Consider the following 10,135-nt stretch of genomic DNA (forward strand, 5'->3'; position numbering starts at 1 on the left):
AGAGCCAGAGCCCGGGGTCAGTCAATCAGGTGCGGGCGGCTGGAGTATGGCTTTGTGAGGCCTCGGAGGGGACCCGGCGGTGGCGGCCACGGCGAGACGGGCCGCCCACCAGTTGAACTCCGACAGCTGAGGCGGCTGAGGAGGTATCCGCGGCCCCACCACCGAGGGGAGGGGGACACCACTGAGTGCGGGGGTTACAGGGAGAGCCCGGGCTTTCCTGGCTCTGGCTTTCACCCTCGGCCTCCCGGCTGCTGAGGGGTCTCCTGAGGTGATTCCCGAGACCCGCGTACGCCTGCAGAGACGAAGGTGTGGACTGCCGTGGACGAGAACGAGGTTCCGCCTGCCAGAAGCGCAGCGATGATGAGGCAGGAGGGCTAGTGCTGTCGGGTCTTCCCCGGGTGATGAGCGGGTCCTGGGAAGTCAGGCGTTGAGGCTGTTACCTGCCAGCTGCTGGTTGTGGGATCCTGAGACAGGTTCTGCCCTATGTACCATTTTAAAAGGCTCTTTTTCAGGTTTTCGGCCAACTCCTCTAAAGTACCTATTTTAGAGGATGTCATTTTGTGTTCGATATTCTTATATATTAATAAGAACCAAAGGGCAACAATGGGATTTAAAATGAGTGACAAATTGTAAACATTATTTTTCAAAACTCATTTTCTTCAAAAACCATACACAGGCTACTATGCAACCGTTAGTAAAATACAGTTTGCCTAATGAGGTTTCACTTTAAAAGGCAAATATTCCTAGAGTGTAGATGCAAACTCTCTACCACCACCGTTTTAGGCGTTTTCTCTGTATCATTCTTAAATAGGTCCATTAAGTAAAAGGGAAACTTTTTAAATAAGCATTCCAGTAATGTCAATAGGTTTTGCCAGTTACTGTGGTAACCCACTTTCTCTAGTCCAATTTTATAAGATGCAGAAATGCCACGTTCTTTAACTGGTGTGAGTTGATGACAACCCCCCCCCCCCACACACACACACAAACAGCTAAAACCACAGTAGTTAAAATATTGTGACGTTTTTAACTGCTGATTTCAATGCTAGTGATAGAGAACAAGTAAAATTTAAGATGGCCTGTATTTAGGCTTCTTTGTTTTTCTAACTATCCAAACTTAGAAGTGTATGCAGAATTTTGGAAAGACATTTAGAAAATTATCTAGACAAGCCTACACTCAGAGGACACAGATACAACACCTTACTTTCACAATCCAGATCGTGGTTGTGACTTACAGTTTTTTCTTGGCTGACCAGGTGTGAAAGTTATTGTAGTTTGGAGTGCTTACATTCCAATAGAGTCTAAGAACATTACATCAATGTTTCTAGAAAAGACCGTTTTCAGTGTCAGTAATTGAAGGAGTAGCTTTATATATATAGGATACATTGTGACGCTGCAGTCACAGGGAGATGTTAAAAGTAATTTTATCAAAATAATACTGCTAATAATAACAATGAATATTTATTGAGCATGGTGCTAAGTACCTTACATATGTTTTATCCTCCACAACAGCTCATCATTAGCCACATTTTACAGATAAGAAAACCCTACCTATCACATTCACTTCCTATCTGCAAACCTATTACACATAATTCAATAAATGTTGGATAAATTAATGAATAAGGCTTAAAAAGGGAAAGTAATTTGTCTGCCATGTTGCACCAAGTTAAGGTGATTCCAGAATGTGAACTTTTAAAACTAGTAAAAAGAGTTGTATCAGTGTCACAAAACGAACAGTATGAGTGATGGAAAGCCCATTGTGTTAACAGAATATGTCTCATCAGAAATAACTACAAAGAAATGTGAGAGTCACCCTGAGTGTTCCTAACCAGAACCTAAACAGCAACTCTGAGAACAGCAACTCTGTAGAAAATGACTAAATTTGACTGACACACCAAACTGCACCTTGAGACTGGGCTTGCAGGACAAGCAACCATACTGTGCAAGCAGGTCCAAAGTGAGATGTTGCTTGCTTAATGAGTGGAATATCAAAACAAATGTGAAAGACCAGGATACAGTAAAAATAAAATAGATGTGTATTTCATGAAAAGACCAGTGCCAAAGAAGATGGGAAAACAAGATCCCCGAGAAAGATTTTAAGGCAGACCCTAGGTCAGAATTCAGTCATATATATTCTCCTCTTATTTATGTTAAAGTAAGGAATTCATTTGGTCTAATCACCTAAGATTATTTAAAAAATAAATCTAAGAACTAATAACGACTGAAACAAAATGTAGGTGTGGAGTTATACTATCTAGTAGATTTTACCAAGGCCTTAAATATTTGCCCTAATTCCTTCTCCCTGAGGTTTCCCCTACAAAACATAGCATTTGCCTTTGATTTTGACAATACAATGGGCATTAATTACTTCATTTAATTTGTTCAGAACATAAGTGGCTTTTTACTTCAAATATTCTTGATTTGGGGGAAAGAAAAATAAACGGATTAAGTCTTCATTGACTTCACTCTTTTATTCTTAACTACAAATGACTCAGCTAAAACTTTCTTGCATTTTTCTTTTCACAACTTTTCAAATAAACTAGGTTTTATTTTATTTTTTTTGCTTCTTAGTCAAAATGTTAATGCCTCGCTCCATTTTTGTAAGTGTAGTGTAATGTGATTACATACAGACTTTAGCAGCTTAATTTTGCCTTCTCCTAATGCAAAATACAGTCTCAAAGATTAGGTGAAAGTGTATTGTCATAAAATACATACTAAAACATAATGCAGTAAATAGTATGATGTCACACTTCAATAGTCTAGATATAAAAGCAAAACTGATCTTTGGAAGCAGCCTTAGATTCTTTTTGGAAGCAGAGTATAAATATTAAATTAATTGGAAACATAACTTGTGAGATATTTGCACCCATATCAAAATGAATCACTTTAAATGATCTTTTTATTTTAAAAATAATCTCGAGTCAATTTATGGCACTAGTTGTTATAGTTTGGTCTTTTCTAATCTTCTCCCTCTAGATTTCACTAAAAAAACTCTCTTGACCAAAATATTCTCTTAAGATTTTATAGTAAAAGAAGTGATTCTAATTGACTTCAGATATGGAATTTACAAATGGTTTCCTAAGTAGAAGCTGGGTGCTCAAAGGATCTGACTTTCAGAGGTTAGGTCAGATAGGGAGGGAGCATTCCACTGGAAGAAAGACCTTCAAGCCTTTGTCCCTTTGTGGCCAAAGTAAGGAGTAAAAAATAGGAATGTTTCTTCTTGAGCTGCAAGCTTAGTATCTCTGACCCCTACGTTGTCCAACCTAGGCTATCTTATAGGGGCCATAATCTTCACTTAGCGTTTTTTCCTGCTAAAATGCTTGCTCTGCATCAGACCTCAGACTTGTCATATAAGACATATTTTAATGTTTTTAGTTACTTAACATTTATACAAAATGTCTTGCAGAGTCGTTTTGGTAATTTTCCCAGTTCACTTAGATTTAGTATTTTTTGCTATAGCTGTCTGTTTGATTTTTAGAATTCTTGCCATTTTAATGAGTAATATTTTATCAAACTATTTTCTCCCTTTTATCTGTTGTCTTTTAATGGGTAGTGAGAAGTGACAACACAGAACAGCTGTGAGGGTAGTCCATTATCTAAACTAGAGGAAAGGATAGGAGCCCCTTTTTTCCACTTATTTTTGCCCAGATCTTTCCTATAATTTCAAAAACTGGTGTTCTATGCTTGCCCAAACTATATCCCTTGATCAGGAAAAATTAGGCATTTCTGGTAAGACTAGTTAGCAAAACACATTATTCCCAAGAACAATATGTAAAACTTGCTCCAGGGAAATCTCAGCAAAATTTCTGAAACAATTTCTTTGCAGTGTAATCCAACTAACAGCTATGAATTAAGTACCAAAGCCTCTGATATACCCAACCACTTGATAGCAATCTGTCTAAGCTTCCAATCATCAGCGACGCAAGTAGAGAGGGGCCTTAACTGTAAATGGGCCTTCAGTGCACTGCTCTGGGCCAAATCTCCCTCTAGATTAACAGGGAGAAGCACCCAGAGAGGATAATTAAATTAGGAGAATCCTTTCTTTGCTGTTCTGCCTCTAGGGTAAACTGTATTAAATTCAGTCATGTCCTTTCTTGACCAATATATACAGCAATACTCCCTGGGTGAAGAGAAATTGGCTTGAGTTGAGGTTATCCCAATAGGGTTTTATAGGGCTCTTTCCAGGGCCCCTCCCTGCTGCATTAATCACAGTCTGATAAAAATCCCAGAGCCCACCAAGATTAGGAAACCTAGTTTTCTTAACACATAAAGTCCTAGCCCACCAGGGAAGTTTTCAGTGCACTTGTCAGCCATAAATGACAGGCATATAAACTCGTTATTCAACAAACATTACTTTGCCACAATGTGCTGCTCAAGTTGTATCCTTTGATCAGAAAAATTAGCTTGATTTTGTGGATTCAAAGATGACCAAGATTTTCATAGACTGGTAGCAGAAACAGAAACGTGTAGTTGATTTAATAGGATAATGTGATAAGTGCAATGATAGATGTGTCCAGTGATATGTGAAGAGAAGTACCTAACAGCTGGGAGGAAGACTATATGGAAAGGATAATGCCTGGTTTAGATTTTAAAGGACGACAGCCAGGCAATAATGCAGAAGCAAGCTTATAGGCAGAAGGACAGTGCAATCAAAGTTATAGAGCACCATGTATAGGTACCTGGATTACTGGCATTAAAAACCAAAGCAAGAGGTGACAGGAGATGAGGTGGGAGGGATAGGCAACCACCAGATTATGGAAAAATCAAACTGTCCAAGATAGAGCCGTCTAAGGATTTTAAGAAATGGAGTGACTTGGTCATATTTATATATTTGTGTTTTATATGGACTACTCTGGCACCAATGGAGAAAACAGATTCCAGAGAGATAGGATGCAATTCAGAGGATGTGGCAATAGACCAGTGAAGAGATGACTCAGGTCAGAAATAGGGCAGTGGAGGTGGGGATGGAGAGAAGAAGATATATTTAATAAATATACAGGAGAACTTGGTTATTGATTAGATACAGGAGATTAGAAAAAGAGCAATATCAAGAATGATTCCTGGGATTCTAGCTTGGGTAAATGGGTAAATTGTTTCTCTTCCATATAACATAAAAAATAAAGGGTGCTGACTTGGGAGGGGGAAGTGATCTGAGATATTAGTTATGTTTTGGACATTCTAAAGATGAAATACCTATAGGGAAGTCCAGAAGAGATTTCCAGTAGGTAGCTTCTGTGCTCATGTATAGGAATGTGAAGCTGAGTATGGGCTGAAGATATATGTTTGAGAATTACTGCTAAAACAAGAAGACAGGGAGGATGTCAGATGCCCCATTGAGGAAGCCCACAGAAGAGAAAGAGAAGGTATGTAAATTATAAGAAGAACCAAGAGAATGTAGTGTCATGGTACCTCAATGAACAAAGAATTTCAGGTAGAAAGAAGAAGTGAAAAATTGTGTGAAGTGCAAAAATGATGCTGTTCCAATAAGAACTGATAAAAAGAATCTGGTAGTTTTGTCAGTTTTTATATCTTTTATGGCATTATTAAGGTCTGTGAAAGAACTGGATGTCAGAATAGGGAGGCTTGCTATATAGGGCATTACTTTTTTCACAAGTTGATTTTCCTTCTATCTTTCCCCATAGCCTATCTATGTGTATATTTTATTCAGATGGATCCACAATGAATGACTGCAATTATTCTCCAATTTACCCACTACCACTTGCATTAATCTTTTCTGATGAAATCCCAGACACTAATAATGACACCTACTCTTATCTGATTATATTTTACCACTTCTAGTAGTATGACGGCACTCTTTAAACTGGACGGCTTTGAAATCACCCCTCCATCAGCAGTAGGGGAACAGCTTTGCTGTGGCACCCTGGTATCTTACACATCTCCACATAAGCCATGTAGGCAAAGATCAATTGCATTGTGACACATGTTTTGGCAGAATGCTCTACAATCTTACCTGGAACATGGCAAGACAGTCAGTCTAGTGAAGAACTATCCCAAGCCAATTTCTCATCTGCCACCCTAGTTCCAGTGAGGCATGGGACTTTCTGTCTTACCCAAACTTCAGATACAGTTTCAGACTAAAAATGATTTAGCTGTAGTTTAAAGTTGGCTCTTCAACAACCGAGTGACCCAACATCTTTGTCTTCTATCATCTGTCCCTTATGATTTGGTGTTGTCCTATGGGACTAGGGACATGGGGAGCCGACACCATGCTGATTTTGCACTGCTGTCTGTGTAAATAATAAACTTTCTCAATCTATTAGGAGTTTTCTCTTTACTGGCCGAATCTATGGAAGTGTAACAAGCCCACTTAGCAGCTGCCACCATGCTGCTGCATAGGTACTGCTTGACCACTTGGCACAGATCTGACCTAGGAAGCCCATAAATACTCCCAAAAGGAGTGAGATCTGCTGAACCTCTGCCTGTGGATAAACTAGGCCAGTCCAGCGTGGCCTAGTAAATCAGCAGCAGCAGCAGGAGCAGCAGTAGCAGCAACTCAGTTTCAGATTTGAAAAGACTACATTTTTCCTAATGATTCGGGCTTCCTAAGATAACCCATAATTAATAAAAATTCTGTGTTGATATTGCAGGATAGGAAACAAAGGAAAGACTCTGATCTAAAGCCTTTATTCTGAGCTTTAATGTTATTTACAAGACACAGAAATGTAGGGATTGCTCTGACATTCAAGATTATAGGTCCATTTTCATCTGAACATTTAGCAGTCTTACTTGGAAGTGGCAAATGTAAACTGGCGAAATTCATGCTAGATAAGCTGAAAGGTCCTGTTTATAGGTTAACTGGCACATCTCTATAGACAGATAAAAAATTTTAATGAAAAAGTGCTTAAGGCAAGAGAGCAATTGTTTAATATTTGGCTAATAATTGACAGACTACAGAGTATGAAAGATGCAGAATGGGAAAGGTAGTCTCCCTTCTCTATAGGTTTGTTTTTTGGTTTTTTTTTTTTTCCTCAAATAGGTCTTATTTACTTCTTCTTGTAAGATTGGGTAACTTAGGATGCTCATACCAAGTTGGAACAAAATCAGTTTTTCCTACTGAGCAGGAACTGTATCCAGAAAGAGAGAGAGGCATGTGAGTGTGTCATTGCTTCTGACATTTTCTTGATTTTGAAAGAAAACGGTTATTTCGGTAATGTAATGAAAATATTTTGGTTTAGTTACTCTTAGGAATTATTTCACATATTTTATAATACAATGCAAGCTGTCATGCATTGATTTTTCAAAGTGAGCATCTACTCTGTATAGGACCTGTGCTAAGCACTATCAATACAAAAATGAGTAAAACATGGTTTCTGTCCTCAAAGCCTGTAAACCATAAGAGCATACAAATATATGTTTTTGATATAATGTAGCAAGCGAAATGACAGAGACATGCAAAAGTATTATGAGTGTATGTTACAGTATGAAAATATAAGTGCATACCAAATTAGTAAATAAAAAAGCATCTATCTCTCTATATTAGAAGATGGCAATGGAGAGCAATCAGGCAAGAGAAAAAAGTAAAAAGTATCCAAATAAGAAAAGAAGGAGTGAAACTCTCTCTCTTCACTGGCAATAGGATTCTATACTTAGAAAACCCTAAAGACTCCACCAAAAGGCTACTAGAACTGATAAGCTATTTTAGCAAGTTTTCAGGTTAGAAAATCAATGCACAAAAATCAGTAGCATTTCTATACACCAACAATGTCCAGGCTGAGAGTCAAGTCAAGAACATAATCCCATTTAGAATAGCCACAAAGAAAATGAAATGCCTAGGAATACAGCTAACCAATGAGATGAAAGATCTCTACAAGGAGAACTATAAAACTATGCTGAAAGAAATCAGAGACAACGCAAATAAATAGAAAAACATTCCACATTCATGGATTGGAAGAATCAATGGCCATACTACCCAAAGCAGTTTACAGATTCAATGCTATTCCTATCAAACTATGAACATCATTCTTCACAGAATTAGAAAAAGCTATTCTAAAATTCATATGGAATCAAAAAAGAGGCTATATAGCCAAAGCAATCCTAAGTCAAACAAAACTAGAGGCATCACACTACCCAACTTCCAACTATACTGTAATGCTACAGTAACCAAAACAGCATGGTACTGGTACAAAAACAGATGCATAGACTAATGGAACAGAATAGAAAACTCAGAAATAAAGCCACACACAGCAAAGACATGGAATCAGCCTTGGTGCCCATCACTGGTGGATTGAATAAAGAAAAAAAATGTTGTACATAAAACACCATGGAATACTGTGCAGCCACAAAAATTATGTCCTTTCCAGCAACATGGATGGAGCTGGAGTGAATTAATGCAGGAACAGAAAACCAAATACTGCATTTTCTTACTTATAGGTAGGACACATGGACATAAAAATGGCAACAATAGACACTGCAGACTACTGGTGAGGAGGCATGGGTTGAAATACTATGTATTGGGTAGTATGCTTACTACCTAGGTGAAATATACCCATGTAACAAACCTGCACATGTATCCCTTGTCTCTAAAATAAAAGTTGAAATTTTAAAAAAGAAGATGGCAATGTAATTTGTGTATTTTGTTTGGTCTCCATTCATTCAGCAAACATTTATTAAACAGTTATTATATACCATGTAAAATGTTTCATCTTCATTCATTCAACAAACGTTTATTAAATGGTTACTGTGCACCAGGTACTGGGCTAAGCACCATGGGTAAATCAGTGAATATAATGGACATGGTTCCTGACCCTATGGAGCTTACAAACCATGCAATATACTAGTAAACAAAAAATATATATTAACTCAAATTATGAAAAGCACTGGTATGAAATGTACAAGGTATAGTGATAGAAAACAACTGGAGTGAAGGAAAGAGGAAACTCCCTAAGATGATCAGAAAATACTTCTCTGAGTAGGTGACTTTCAGGCACAGTCTTGAGATACAAGAAGAATATAGGCACGAAAAGACCAGAAATAGCTCATTCGAGGGAGAAATAAAAGCATGTGTGAAATCTCTAAGGCATAAAGAATTTGAGATGACTGAGGAACAGAAAGGAAATTAGCATGGCTGAAACAGTGAATGGGCAAAGGCATAAGAAGAGGCTAGAGAAATAGGCTGGAGTTAGAGAAAACAGGATTGTAATCTATGTGATAACTATCTTAAAGTGCAGTGACAAGCCATTGAGGATTGTAAGCAGGTCAGAAACATGATATGACTTATTTTTTAAATTATATAAGGAGGTCCACTTCTAGAAAGTTGCAGTAGACGTACCTTTCCCTATTCCTTCTGTTAAGTACACCTAAAAACCCTGGACATTATGTATATGTATAACATAAGAAGACTGGAAGGCAGAGAGAAGAAAGCAGACCAAGAAGTTAACTCAGAACCAAGGAAGAACATTGTGGTAAGTTCTTCAGATTTTTAATTTTTTGCCTCATATCTATCAGATTTTGAGCTGAAGAAGCCAGAAACCTGGAAATGCCAAAGATGCAGACAAAAAGGGTCTGAGAAAAGCCTGCTCTCTCTATCAAAGTAATCAGGAAAGGGGCTGCTGAGAAAGATAGGAAATGTTCAGACAATAACCACTCTACTCCAACCACAGAAAAAACTGTGGCCCTACTTCCACCCATGCCAGCAAAGGCAAAGTAGGGAGCCTAGACTTCCACCTTTGCAAGGCTATATCAAGGCACCCAAACACTACTGCCTTGGTGGACAGAGTCAGAGAAGGACAAGTAGGAACTGGGACTTTCATTTTTTGCCAGGCAGTAATGAGCCCCCTACTCCTCTGCAGTGTCAATGGAACCTGGACTTCTACCTCCACCCAACAGCAATGGAGTGCCCCCTTCTCCACTGGGATGGTGTCAGAGGAGTCCCTGTGGAGAGTTAAGACTTTGACCACTGTCAAGCAGTAATTAGGCCACCTCCCACCCCATGATGTCAGCAGAAACCAAATAGTGACCTTAAGTAATGAACCACTCTTACCCATCCTAGCCAGGGAGGTATTTGTGGAAGCCTGTAGGAAAGTCGGACCTCCAACCATGGTTCATATAGCTCAGCAGTAATGAAAAGCCCCACCTTAGGTGTCAATGAAGACTGAGTGGGGAGCCTGGACATTTACTA

Source organism: Mandrillus leucophaeus, unplaced genomic scaffold (assembly GCF_000951045.1).
Source record: "Mandrillus leucophaeus isolate KB7577 unplaced genomic scaffold, Mleu.le_1.0 Scaffold321, whole genome shotgun sequence".
Lineage (NCBI taxonomy): Eukaryota > Metazoa > Chordata > Mammalia > Primates > Cercopithecidae > Mandrillus > Mandrillus leucophaeus.